Below are 13,381 nucleotides of genomic sequence, written 5' to 3' on the forward strand. Positions count from 1 at the left end.
CAAGGAACGAGTGCGGGGAAAAATTGGGAAGAAGGGAACGGGAAAAAGAGAGCAAGGAACGAGTGCAGAGAAAAATTGGGAAGAAGGGAACGAGAAAAAGAGCGCAAGGAACGAGTGCAGGGGAAAAGCGGCAAGAAGGGAACGAGAAAAATCGTGCAACGAACGAGTGCAGGAAAAAAGCGGGAAGAAGGGAACGAGAAAAAGCGTGCAACGAACGAGTGCAAGGGAAAAGCGGGAAGAAGGGAACGAGAAAAAGCGTGCAACGAACGAGTGCAGGAAAAAAGCGGGAAGAAGGGAACGAGAAAAAGCGTGCAACGAACGAGTGCAAAATAAAATCGGGAAGAAGGGAACGAGAAAAAGCGTGCAACGAACGAGTGCAGGGAAAAAGCGTGAAGAAGGGAATGAGAAAAAGCTTGCAACGAACGAGTGCAGGGGAAAAACGGGAAGAAGGGAACGAGACAAAGCGTGCAACGAACGAGTGCAGGGAAAAAGCGGGAAGAAGGGAACGAGAAAAAGCGTGCAACGAACGAGTGCAGGGGAAAAGCAAGAAGAAGGGAACGAGAAAAAGCGTGCAACGAACGAGTGAAGGGAAATGCGGGAAGAAGGGAACGAGAAAAAGCGTGCAACGAACGAGTGAAGGGAAATGCGGGAAGAAGGGAACGAGAAAAAGCGTGCAACGAACGAGTGCAGGAAAAAATCGTGAAAAAGGGAACGAGAAAAAGCGTGCAACGAACGAGTGCAGGGAAAAAGCGGGAAGAAGGGAACGAGAAAAAGCGTGCAACGAACGAGTGCAGGGGAAAAGCGGGAAGAAGGGAACGAGAAAAAGCGTGCAACGAACGAGTGCAGGAAAAAAGCGGGAAGAAGGGAACGAGAAAAAGCGTGCAACGAACGAGTGCAGGGAAAAAGCGGGAAGAAGGGAACGAGAAAAAGCGTGCAACGAACGAGTGCAGGGAAAAAGCGGGAAGAAGGGAACGAGAAAAAGCGTGCAACGAACGAGTGGAGGAAAAAAGCGGTAAGAAGGGAACGAGAAAAAGCGTGCAACGAACGAGTGCAGGGAAATGCGGGAAGAAGGGAACGAGAAAAAGCGTGCAACGAACGAGTGCAAAATAAAATCCGGAAGAAGGGAACGAGAAAAAGCGTGCAAAGAAAGAGTGCAGGGGAAAAGCAGGAAGAAGGGAACGAGAAAAAGCTTGCAACGAACGAGTGAAGAAAAAAGCGGGAAGAAGGGAACTAGAAAAAGCTTGCAACGAACGAGTGCAGGGAAAAAGCGGGAAGAAGGGAACGAGAAAAAGCGTGCAACGAACGAGTGGAGGGAAAAAGCGGGAAGAAGGGAACGAGAAAAAGCTTGCAACGAACGAGTGCAGGGGAAAAACGGGAAGAAGGGAACGAGAAAAAGCGTGAACCGAACGAGTGCAGGGAAATAGCGGGAAGAAGGGAACGAGAAAAAGCGTGCAACGAACGAGTGCAAAATAAAATCGGGAAGCAGGGAACGAGAAAAAGAGCGCAAGGAACGAGTGCGGGGAAAAATTGGGAAGAAGGGAATGGGAAAAAGAGTGCAAGGAACGAGTGCAGGGAAAAATTGGGAAGAAGGGATCGGGAAAAACAGCGCAAGGAACGAGTGCAGGGAAAAATTGGGAAGAAGGGAACGGGAAAAGGAGCGCAACGAACGGGTGCGGGGAAAAATCCAGAAGAAGGGAACGAGAAAAAGAGCGCAAGGAACGAGTGCAGGGAAAAATTGGGAAGAAGGGAACGGGAAAAAGAGCGCAAGGAACGAGTGCAGAGAAAAATTGGGAAGAAGGGAACGAGAAAAAGCGCAAGGAACGAGTGCAGGGAAAAATTGGGAAGAAGGGAACGAGAACAAGAGCTCAAGGAACGAGTGCAGGGATAAATTGGGAAGAAGGGAACGAGAAAAAGCGTGCAAGGAACGAGTGCAGGGAAAAATTGGGAAGAAGGGAACGAGAACAAGAGCGCAAGGAACGAGTGCGGGGATAAATTGGGAAGAAGGGAACGAGAAAAAGACCGCAAGGAACGAGTGCAGGGAAAAATTGGGAAGAAGGGAACGAGAAAAAGAGCGCAAGGAACGAGTGCGGGGAAAAATTGGGAAGAAGGGAACGAGAAAAAGAGCGCAAGGAACGAGTGCAGGGAAAAATCCAGAAGAAGGGAATGAGAAAAAGAGCGCAAGGAACGAGTGCGGGGAAAAATTGGGAAGAAGGGAACGGGAAAAAGAGCGCAAGGAACGAGTGCGGGGAAAAATTCGGAAGAAGGGAACGAAAAAACGAGCGCAAGGAATGAGTGCAGGGAAAAATTGGGAAGAAGGGAACGGGAAAACGAGCGCAAAGAATGAGTGCAGGGGAGGAATTGGGAAGAAGGGAACGAGAAAAAGAGCGCAACAAACCAGTTCAGGGAAAAATTGGGAAGAAGGGAACGGGCAAAAGAGCGCAAGGAACGAGTGCAGGGAAAAAATCCAGAAGAAGGGAACGGGAAAAAGAGCGCAAGGAATGAGTGCAGGGAAAAAATCCAGAAGAAGGGAACGGGAAAAAGAGCGCAAGGAATGAGTGCAGGGAAAAATTGGGAAGAAGGGAACAGGAAAAAGAACGCAAGGAACGAGTGCAGGGAAAAAATCCAGAAGAAGGGAACGGGAAAAAGAGCGCAAGGAATGAGTGCAGGGAAAAATTGGGAAGAAGGGAACGGGAAAAAGAGCGCAAGGAACGAGTGCAGGGAAAAATTGGGAAGAATGGAACGGGAAAAAGAGCGCAAGGAAGGAGTGTGGGGAAAAATTGGGAAGAAGGGAGCGGGAGAAAAGAGTGCAAGGAACAAGTGCAGGGAAAAATTGGGAAGAAGGGAACGGGAAAAGGACTTCAACGAACGGGTGCAGGGAAAAATTGGGAAGAAGGGAGCGGGAAAAAGAGCGCAAGGAACGAGTGCAGGGAAAAATCCAGAGGAAGGGAACGAGAAAAAGAGCGCAACAAACGAGTGCAGGGAAAAATTGGGAAGAAGGGAATGGGAAAAAGAGTGCAAGGAACGAGTTCAGGGAAAAATTGGGAAAAAGTGAGCGGGAAAGAGAGCGCAAGGAAAAAGTGCAGGGAAAAATTGGGAAGAAGGGAGCAGGAAAAGGAGCGCAACGAGCGAGTACAGGGACAAATTGGGAAGAAGGGAACGGGAAAAAGAGCGCAAGGAACGAGTGCAGGGAAAAATTGGGAAGAAGGGATCGGGAAAAAGAGCGCAAGGAACGAGTGCAGGGAAAAATTGGGAAGAAGGGAACGGGAAAAGGAGCGCAACGAACGGGTGCGGGGAAAAATCCAGAAGAAGGGAACGAGAAAAAGAGCGCAAGGAACGAGTGCAGGGAAAAATTGGGAAGAAGGGAACGGGAAAAAGAGAGCAAGGAACGAGTGAAGAGAAAAATTGGGAAGAAGGGAACGAGAAAAAGCGCAAGGAACGAGTGCAGGGAAAAATTGGGAAGAAGGGAACGAGAACAAGAGCTCAAGGAACGAGTGCAGGGATAAATTGGGAAGAAGGGAACGAGAAAAAGAGTGCAAGGAACGAGTTCAGGGAAAAATTGGGAAGAAGGGAACGAGAAAAAGAGCGCAAGGAACGAGTGCGGGGAAAAATTGGGAAGAAGGGAACGGGAAAAAGAGCGCAAGGAACGAGTTCAGGGAAAAAACCAGAAGAAGGGAACGAGAAAAAGAGCGCAAGGAACGAGTGCGGGGAAAAATTGGGAAGAAAGTAACGGGAAAAATAGCGCAACGAACGAGTGCGGGGATAAATTGAGAAGAAGGGAACGGGAAAAAGAGCGCAAGGAACGAGTGCAGGGAAAAATTGGGAAGAAGGGAATGAGAAAAACATCGCAAGGAACGAGTTCAGGGAAAAAATCCAGAAGAAGGGAACGGGAAAAAGAGCGCAATGAATGAGTGCAGGGAAAAATTGGGAAGAAGGGAACAGGAAAAAGAGTGCAAGGAACGAGTGCTGGGAAAAAGCGGGAAGAAGGGAACGAGAAAAAGCGTGTAACGAACGAGTGCAGGGAAAAAGCGGGAAGAAGGGAACGAGAAAAAGCGTGCAACCAACGAGTGCAGGGAAAAAGCGGGAAGAAGGGAACGAGAAAACGTGCAACGAACAAGTGCAGGGAAAAATTGGGAAGAAGGGAACGAGAAAAAGAGCGCAAGGAACGAGTGCGGGGAAAAATTGGGAAGAAGGGAACGGGAAAAAGAGCGCAAGGAACGAGTGCGGGGAAAAATTGGGAAGAAGGGAACGAGAAAAAGAGCGCAAGGAACGAGTGCAGGGAAAAATCCAGAAGAAGGGAACGAGAAAAAGAGCGCAACGAACGAGTGCGGGGATAAATTGGGAAGAAGGGAACGGGAAAAAGAGCGCAAGGAACGAGTGCGGGGAAAAATTGGGAAGAAGGGAACGGGAAAAAGAGCGCAAGGAACGAGTTCAGGGAAAAATTGGGAAGAAGGGAACGAGAAAAAGAGCGCAAGGAACGAGTGCAGGGAAAAATCCAGAAGAAGGGAACGAGAAAAAGAGCGCAAGGAACGAGTGCGGGGAAAAATTAGGAAGAAGGGAACGGGAAAAAGAGCGCAAGGAACGAGTGCGGGGATAAATTGGGAAGAAAGGAACGGGAAAAAGAGCGCAAGGAACGAGTGCAGGAAAAAATTGGGAAGAAGGGAACGAGAAAAAGAGCGCAAGGAACGAGTGCAGGGAAAAATCCAGAAGAAGGGAACGGGAAAAAGAGCGCAAGGAACGAGTGCGGGGAAAAATTGGGAAGAAGGGAACGAGAAAAAGAGCGCAAGGAACGAGTGCAGGGATAAATTGGGAAGAAGGGAACGAGAAAAAGAGCGCAAGGAACGAGTGCAGGGAAAAATCCAGAAGAAGGGAATGAGAAAAATAGCGCAACAAACGAGTGCAGGGAAAAATTGGGAAGAAGGGAACGGGAAAAAGAGCGCAAGGAACGAGTGCAAGGAAAAATTCGGAAGAAGGGAACGAAAAAACGAGCGCAAGGAACGAGTGCAGGGAAAAATTGGGAAGAAGGGAACGAGAAAAGATCGCAAGGAACGAGTGCAGGGAAAAATTGGGAAGAAGGGAACGGGAAAACGAGCGCAATGAATGAGTGCAGGGAAAAGTTGGGAAGAAGGGAACGAGAAAAAGAGCGCAAGGAATGAGTGCAGGGGAAGAATTGGGAAGAAGGGAACGAGAAAAAGAGCGCAACAAACCAGTTCAGGGAAAAATTGGGAAGAAGGGAACGGGCAAAAGAGCGCAAGGAACGAGTGCAGGGAAAAAATCCAGAAGATGGGAACGGGAAAAAGAGCGCAAGGAATGAGTGCAGGGAAAAAATCCAGAAGAAGGGAGCGGGAAAAAGAGCGCAAGGAATGAGTGCGGGGAAAAATTGGGAAGAAGGGAACAGGAAAAAGAACGCAAGGAACGAGTGCAGGGAAAAAATCCAGAAGAAGGGAACGGGAAAAAGAGCGCAAGGAATGAGTGCAGGGAAAAATTGGGAAGAAGGGAACGGGAAAAAGAGCGCAAGGAACGAGTGCAGGGAAAAATTGGGAAGAAGGGAACGATAAAAAGAGCGCAAGGAACGAGTTCAGGGAAAAATCCAGAAGAAGGAAACGAGAAAAAGAGCGCAAGGAACGAGTGCAGGGAAAAATTGGGAAGAAGGGAACGGGAAAAGGACTTCAACGAACGGGTGCAGGGAAAAATTGGGAAGAAGGGAGCGGGAAAAAGAGCGCAAGGAACGAGTGCAGGGAAAAATTGGGAAGAAGGGAACGGGAAAAAGAGTGCAAGGAACGAGTTCAGGGAAAAATTGGGAAAAAGTGAGCGGGAAAGAGAGCGCAAGGAACGAGTGCAGGGAAAAATTGGGAAGAAGGGAGCAGGAAAAGTAGCGCAACGAGCGAGTGCGGGGAAAAATTGGGAAGAAAGTAACGGGAAAAAGAGCGCAACGAACGAGTGCGGGGATAAATTGAGAAGAAGGGAACGGGAAAAAGAGCGCAAGGAACGAGTGCAGGGAAAAATTGGGAAGAAGGGAATGAGAAAAACATCGCAAGGAACGAGTTCAGGGAAAAAATCCAGAAGAAGGGAACGGGAAAAAGAGCGCAATGAATGAGTGCAGGGAAAAATTGGGAAGAAGGGAACGGGAAAAAGAGTGCAAGGAACGAGTGCAGGGAAAAAGCGGGAAGAAGGGAACGAGAAAAAGCGTGTAACGAACGAGTGCAGGGAAAAAGCGGGAAGAAGGGAACGAGAAAAAGCGTGCAACCAACGAGTGCAGGGAAAAAGCGGGAAGAAGGGAACGAGAAAACGTGCAACGAACAAGTGCAGGGAAAAATTGGGAAGAAGGGAACGAGAAAAAGAGCGCAAGGAACGAGTGCGGGGAAAAATTGGGAAGAAGGGAACGGGAAAAAGAGCGCAAGGAACGAGTGCGGGGAAAAATTGGGAAGAAGGGAACGAGAAAAAGAGCGCAAGGAACGAGTGCAGGGAAAAATCCAGAAGAAGGGAACGAGAAAAAGAGCGCAACGAACGAGTGCGGGGATAAATTGGGAAGAAGGGAACGGGAAAAAGAGCGCAAGGAACGAGTTCAGGGAAAAATTGGGAAGAAGGGAACGGGAAAAAGATCGCAAGGAACGAGTTCAGGGAAAAATTGGGAAGAAGGGAACGAGAAAAAGAGCGCAAGGAACGAGTGCAGGGAAAAATCCAGAAGAAGGGAACGAGAAAAAGAGCGCAAGGAACGAGTGCGGGGAAAAATTAGGAAGAAGGGAACGGGAAAAAGAGCGCAAGGAACGAGTGCGGGGATAAATTCGGAAGAAAGGAACGGGAAAAAGAGCGCAAGGAACGAGTGCAGGAAAAAATTGGGAAGAAGGGAACGAGAAAAAGAGCGCAAGGAACGAGTGCAGGGAAAAATCCAGAAGAAGGGAACGGGAAAAAGAGCGCAAGGAACGAGTGCGGGGAAAAATTGGGAAGAAGGGAACGAGAAAAAGAGCGCAAGGAACGAGTGCAGGGATAAATTGGGAAGAAGGGAACGAGAAAAAGAGCGCAAGGAACGAGTGCAGGGAAAAATCCAGAAGAAGGGAATGAGAAAAATAGCGCAACAAACGAGTGCAGGGAAAAATTGGGAAGAAGGGAACGGGAAAAAGAGCGCAAGGAACGAGTGCAAGGAAAAATTGGGAAGAAGGGAACGAAAAAACGAGCGCAAGGAACGAGTGCAGGGAAAAATTGGGAAGAAGGGAACGAGAAAAGATCGCAAGGAACGAGTGCAGGGAAAAATTCGGAAGAAGGGAACGGGAAAACGAGCGCAATGAATGAGTGCAGGGAAAAGTTGGGAAGAAGGGAACGAGAAAAAGAGCGCAAGGAATGAGTGCAGGGGAAGAATTGGGAAGAAGGGAACGAGAAAAAGAGCGCAACAAACCAGTTCAGGGAAAAATTGGGAAGAAGGGAACGGGCAAAAGAGCGCAAGGAACGAGTGCAGGGAAAAAATCCAGAAGATGGGAACGGGAAAAAGAGCGCAAGGAATGAGTGCAGGGAAAAAATCCAGAAGAAGGGAGCGGGAAAAAGAGCGCAAGGAATGAGTGCGGGGAAAAATTGGGAAGAAGGGAACAGGAAAAAGAACGCAAGGAACGAGTGCAGGGAAAAAATCCAGAAGAAGGGAACGGGAAAAAGAGCGCAAGGAATGAGTGCAGGGAAAAATTGGGAAGAAGGGAACGGGAAAAAGAGCGCAAGGAACGAGTGCAGGGAAAAATTGGGAAGAAGGGAACGATAAAAAGAGCGCAAGGAACGAGTTCAGGGAAAAATCCAGAAGAAGGAAACGAGAAAAAGAGCGCAAGGAATGAGTGCAGGGAAAAATTGGGAAGAAGGGAACGGGAAAAGGACTTCAACGAACGGGTGCAGGGAAAAATTGGGAAGAAGGGAGCGGGAAAAAGAGCGCAAGGAACGAGTGCAGGGAAAAATTGGGAAGAAGGGAACGGGAAAAAGAGTGCAAGGAACGAGTTCAGGGAAAAATTGGGAAAAAGTGAGCGGGAAAGAGAGCGCAAGGAACGAGTGCAGGGAAAAATTGGGAAGAAGGGAGCAGGAAAAGTAGCGCAACGAGCGAGTGCAGGGACAAATTGGGAAGAAGGGAACGGGAAAAAGAGCGCAAGGAACGAGTGCAGGGAAAAATTGGGAAGAAGGGATCGGGAAAAAGAGCGCAAGGAACGAGTGCAGGGAAAAATTGGGAAGAAGGGAACGGGAAAAAGAGCGCAACGAACGGGTGCGGGGAAAAATCCAGAAGAAGGGAACGAGAAAAAGAGCGCAAGGAACGAGTGCGGGGAAAAATTGGGAAGAAGGGAACGGGAAAAAGAGAGCAAGGAACGAGTGCAGAGAAAAATTGGGAAGAAGGGAACGAGAAAAAGCGCAAGGAACGAGTGCAGGGAAAAATTGGGAAGAAGGGAACGAGAACAAGAGCTCAAGGAACGAGTGCAGGGATAAATTGGGAAGAAGGGAACGAGAAAAAGAGCGCAAGGAACGAGTGCCGGGAAAAATTGGGTAGAAGGGAACGAGAAAAAGAGCGCAAGGAACGAGTGCAGGGATAAATTGGGAAGAAAGGAACGGGAAAAAGAGCGCAACGAACGAGTGCAGGGGAAAATCCAGAAGAAGGGAACGAGAAAAAGAGCGCAAGGAATGAGTGCGGGGAAAAATTGGGAAGAAGGGAACGAGAAAAAGTGCGCAAGGAACGAGTGCGGGGAAAAATTGGGAAGAAGGGAACGAGAAAAAGAGCGCAACGAACGAGTGCGGGGACAAATTGGGAAGAAGGGAACGGGAAAAAGAGCGCAAGGAACGAGTTCAGGGAAAAATTGGGAAGAAGGGAACGGGAAAAAGATCGCAAGGAACGAGTTCAGGGAAAAATTGGGAAGAAGGGAACGAGAAAAAGAGCGCAAGGAACGAGTGCAGGGAAAAATCCAGAAGAAGGGAACGAGAAAAAGAGCTCAAGGAACGAGTGAGGGGAAAAATTAGGAAGAAGGGAACGGGAAAAAGAGCACAAGGAACGAGTGCGGGAAAAAATTGGGAAGAAGGGAACGAGAAAAAGAGCGCAACGAACGAGTTCAGGGAAAAATTGGGAAGAAGGGAACGGGAAAAAGAGCGCAAGGAACGAGTGCGGGGAAAAATTGGGAAGAAGGGAACGGGAAAAAGAGCGCAAGGAACGAGTGCGGGGAAAAATTGGGAAGAAGGGAACGGGAAAAAGAGCGCAAGGAACGAGTGCAGGGAAAAATTGGGAAGAAGGGAACGAGAAAAAGAGCGCAACGAACGAGTGCAGGGATAAATTGGGAAGAAGGGAACGAGAAAAAGAGCGCAAGGAACGAGTGCAGGGATAAATTGGGAAGAAGGGAACGAGAAAAAGAGCGCAAGGAACGAGTGCGGGGAAAAATTGGGAAGAAGGGAACGAGAAAAAGAGCGCAAGGAACGAGTGCAGGGAAAAATCCAGAAGAAGGGAATGAGAAAAAGAGCGCAACAAACGAGTGCAGGGAAAAATTGGGAAGAAGGGAACGGGAAAAAGAGCGCAAGGAACGAGTGCGGGGAAAAATTCGGAAGAAGGGAACGAAAAAACGAGCGCAAGGAATGAGTGCAGGGAAAAATTGGGAAGAAGGGAACGATAAAAAGAGCGCAAGGAACGAGTTCAGGGAAAAATCCAGAAGAAGGAAACGAGAAAAAGAGCGCAAGGAACGAGTGCAGGGAAAAATCGGGAAGAAGGGAACGGGAAAACGAGCGAAATGAATGAGTGCAGGGAAAAATTGGGAAGAAGGGAACGAGAAAAAGAGCGCAAGGAACCAGTTCAGGGAAAAATTGGGAAGAAGGGAACGGGCAAAAGAGCGCAAGGAACGAGTGCAGGGAAAAATTGGGAAGAAGGGAACGGGAAAAAGAACGCAAGGAACGAGTGCAGGGAAAAAATCCAGAAGAAGGGAACGGGAAAAAGAGCGCAAGGAATGAGTGTGGGGAAAAATTGGGAAGAATGGAACGGGAAAAAGAGCGCAAGGAACGAGTGCAGGGAAAAATTGGGAAGAAGGGAACGGGAAAAAGAGCGCAACGAACGAGTGCAGGGGAAAAGCGGGAAGAAGGGAACGAGAAAAAGCGTGCAACGAACGAGTGCAAAATAAATGCGGGAAGAAGGGAACGAGAAAAAGCGTGCAACGAACGAGTGCAGGGGAAAAACGGGAAGAAGGGAACGAGAAAAAGCGTGCAACGAACGAGTGCAGGGGAAAAGCGGCAAGAAGGGAACGAGAAAAATCGTGCAACGAACGAGTGCAGGAAAAAAGCGGGAAGAAGGGAACGAGAAAAAGCGTGCAACGAACGAGTGCAAGGGAAAAGCGGGAAGAAGGGAACGAGAAAAAGCGTGCAACGAACGAGTGCAGGAAAAAAGCGGGAAGAAGGGAACGAGAAAAAGCGTGCAACGAACGAGTGCAAAATAAAAGCGGGAAGAAGGGAACGAGAAAAAGCGTGCAACGAACGAGTGCAGGGAAAAAGCGGGAAGAAGGGAATGAGAAAAAGCTTGCAACGAACGAGTGCAGGGGAAAAACGGGAAGAAGGGAACGAGACAAAGCGTGCAACGAACGAGTGCAGGGAAAAAGCGGGAAGAAGGGAACGAGAAAAAGCGTGCAACGAACGAGTGCAGGGGAAAAGCAAGAAGAAGGGAACGAGAAAAAGCGTGCAACGAACGAGTGAAGGGAAATGCGGGAAAAAGGGAACGGGAAAAAGAGCGCAAGGAACGAGTTCACGGAAAAATCCAGAAGAAGGGAACGAGAAAAAGAGCGCAAGGAACAAGTGCGGGGGAAAATTGGGAAGAAAGGAACGAGAAAAAGAGCGCAAGGAACGAGTGCAGGGAAAAATCCAGAAGAAGGGAATGAGAAAAAGAGCGCAACGAACGAGTGCAGGGAAAAATTGGGAAGAAGGGAACGGGGAAATGAGCGCCAGGAACGAGTGCAGGGAAAAATCCAGAAGTAGGGACGAGAAAAAGAGCGCAACGAACGAGTTCAGGGAAAAATTGGGAAGAAGGGAACGGGAAAAAGAGCGCAAGGAACGAGTGCGGAGAAAAATTGGGAAGAATGGAACGGGAAAAAGAGCGCAAGGAACGAGTGCAGGGAAAAGTCCAGAAGAAGGAAACGAGAAAAAGAGCGCAAGGAACGAGTGCGGGGAAAAATTGGGAAGAAGGGAACGGGAAAACGAGCGCAACGAAGGAGTGCAGGGAAAAATCCAGAAGAAGGGAACGAGAAAAAGAGCGCAAGGAACGAGTTCAGGGAAAAATTGGGAAGAAGGGAACGGGAAAAAGAACGCAAGGAACGAGTGCAGGGAAAAAATCCAGAAGAAGGGAACGGGAAAAAGAGCGCAATGAATGAGTGCAGGGAAAAATTGGGAAGAAGGGAACGGGAAAAAGAGTGCAAGGAACGAGTGCAGGGAAAAAGCGGGAAGAAGGGAACGAGAAAAAGCGTGTAACGAACGAGTGCAGGGAAAAAGCGGGAAGAAGGGAACGAGAAAAAGCGTGCAACCAACGAGTGCAGGGAAAAAGCGGGAAGAAGGGAACGAGAAAACGTGCAACGAACAAGTGCAGGGAAAAATTGGGAAGAAGGGAACGAGAAAAAGAGCGCAAGGAACGAGTGCGGGGAAAAATTGGGAAGAAGGGAACGGGAAAAAGAGCGCAAGGAACGAGTGCGGGGAAAAATTGGGAAGAAGGGAACGAGAAAAAGAGCGCAAGGAACAAGTGCAGGGAAAAATCCAGAAGAAGGGAACGAGAAAAAGAGCGCAACGAACGAGTGCGGGGATAAATTGGGAAGAAGGGAACGGGAAAAAGAGCGCAAGGAACGAGTTCAGGGAAAAATTGGGAAGAAGGGAACGGGAAAAAGATCGCAAGGAACGAGTTCAGGGAAAAATTGGGAAGAAGGGAACGAGAAAAAGAGCGCAAGGAACGAGTGCAGGGAAAAATCCAGAAGAAGGGAACGAGAAAAAGAGTGCAAGGAACGAGTGCGGGGAAAAATTAGGAAGAAGGGAACGGGAAAAAGAGCGCAAGGAACGAGTGCGGGGATAAATTGGGAAGAAAGGAACGGGAAAAAGAGCGCAAGGAACGAGTGCAGGAAAAAATTGGGAAGAAGGGAACGAGAAAAAGAGCGCAAGGAACGAGTGCAGGGAAAAATCCAGAAGAAGGGAACGGGAAAAAGAGCGCAAGGAACGAGTGCGGGGAAAAATTGGGAAGAAGGGAACGAGAAAAAGAGCGCAAGGAACGAGTGCAGGGATAAATTGGGAAGAAGGGAACGAGAAAAAGAGCGCAAGGAACGAGTGCAGGGAAAAATCCAGAAGAAGGGAATGAGAAAAATAGCGCAACAAACGAGTGCAGGGAAAAATTGGGAAGAAGGGAACGGGAAAAAGAGCGCAAGGAACGAGTGCAAGGAAAAATTCGGAAGAAGGGAACGAAAAAACGAGCGCAAGGAACGAGTGCAGGGAAAAATTGGGAAGAAGGGAACGAGAAAAGATCGCAAGGAACGAGTGCAGGGAAAAATTGGGAAGAAGGGAACGGGAAAACGAGCGCAATGAATGAGTGCAGGGAAAAGTTGGGAAGAAGGGAACGAGAAAAAGAGCGCAAGGAATGAGTGCACGGGAAGAATTGGGAAGAAGGGAACGAGAAAAAGAGCGCAACAAACCAGTTCAGGGAAAAATTGGGAAGAAGGGAACGGGCAAAAGAGCGCAAGGAACGAGTGCAGGGAAAAAATCCAGAAGATGGGAACGGGAAAAAGAGCGCAAGGAATGAGTGCAGGGAAAAAATCCAGAAGAAGGGAGCGGGAAAAAGAGCGCAAGGAATGAGTGCGGGGAAAAATTGGGAAGAAGGGAACAGGAAAAAGAACGCAAGGAACGAGTGCAGGGAAAAAATCCAGAAGAAGGGAACGGGAAAAAGAGCGCAAGGAATGAGTGCAGGGAAAAATTGGGAAGAAGGGAACGGGAAAAAGAGCGCAAGGAACGAGTGCAGGGAAAAATTGGGAAGAAGGGAACGATAAAAAGAGCGCAAGGAACGAGTTCAGGGAAAAATCCAGAAGAAGGAAACGAGAAAAAGAGCGCAAGGAACGAGTGCAGGGAAAAATTGGGAAGAAGGGAACGGGAAAAGGACTTCAACGAACGGGTGCAGGGAAAAATTGGGAAGAAGGGAGCGGGAAAAAGAGCGCAAGGAACGAGTGCAGGGAAAAATTGGGAAGAAGGGAACGGGAAAAAGAGTGCAAGGAACGAGTTCAGGGAAAAATTGGGAAAAAGTGAGCGGGAAAGAGAGCGCAAGGAAAAAGTGCAGGGAAAAATTGGGAAGAAGGGAGCAGGAAAAGTAGCGCAACGAGCGAGTGCAGGGACAAATTGGGAAGAAGGGAACGGGAAAAAGAGCGCAAGGAACGAGTGCAGG

This window comes from Aphelocoma coerulescens, chromosome 3 (genome assembly GCF_041296385.1).
Source record: "Aphelocoma coerulescens isolate FSJ_1873_10779 chromosome 3, UR_Acoe_1.0, whole genome shotgun sequence".
NCBI lineage: Eukaryota > Metazoa > Chordata > Aves > Passeriformes > Corvidae > Aphelocoma > Aphelocoma coerulescens.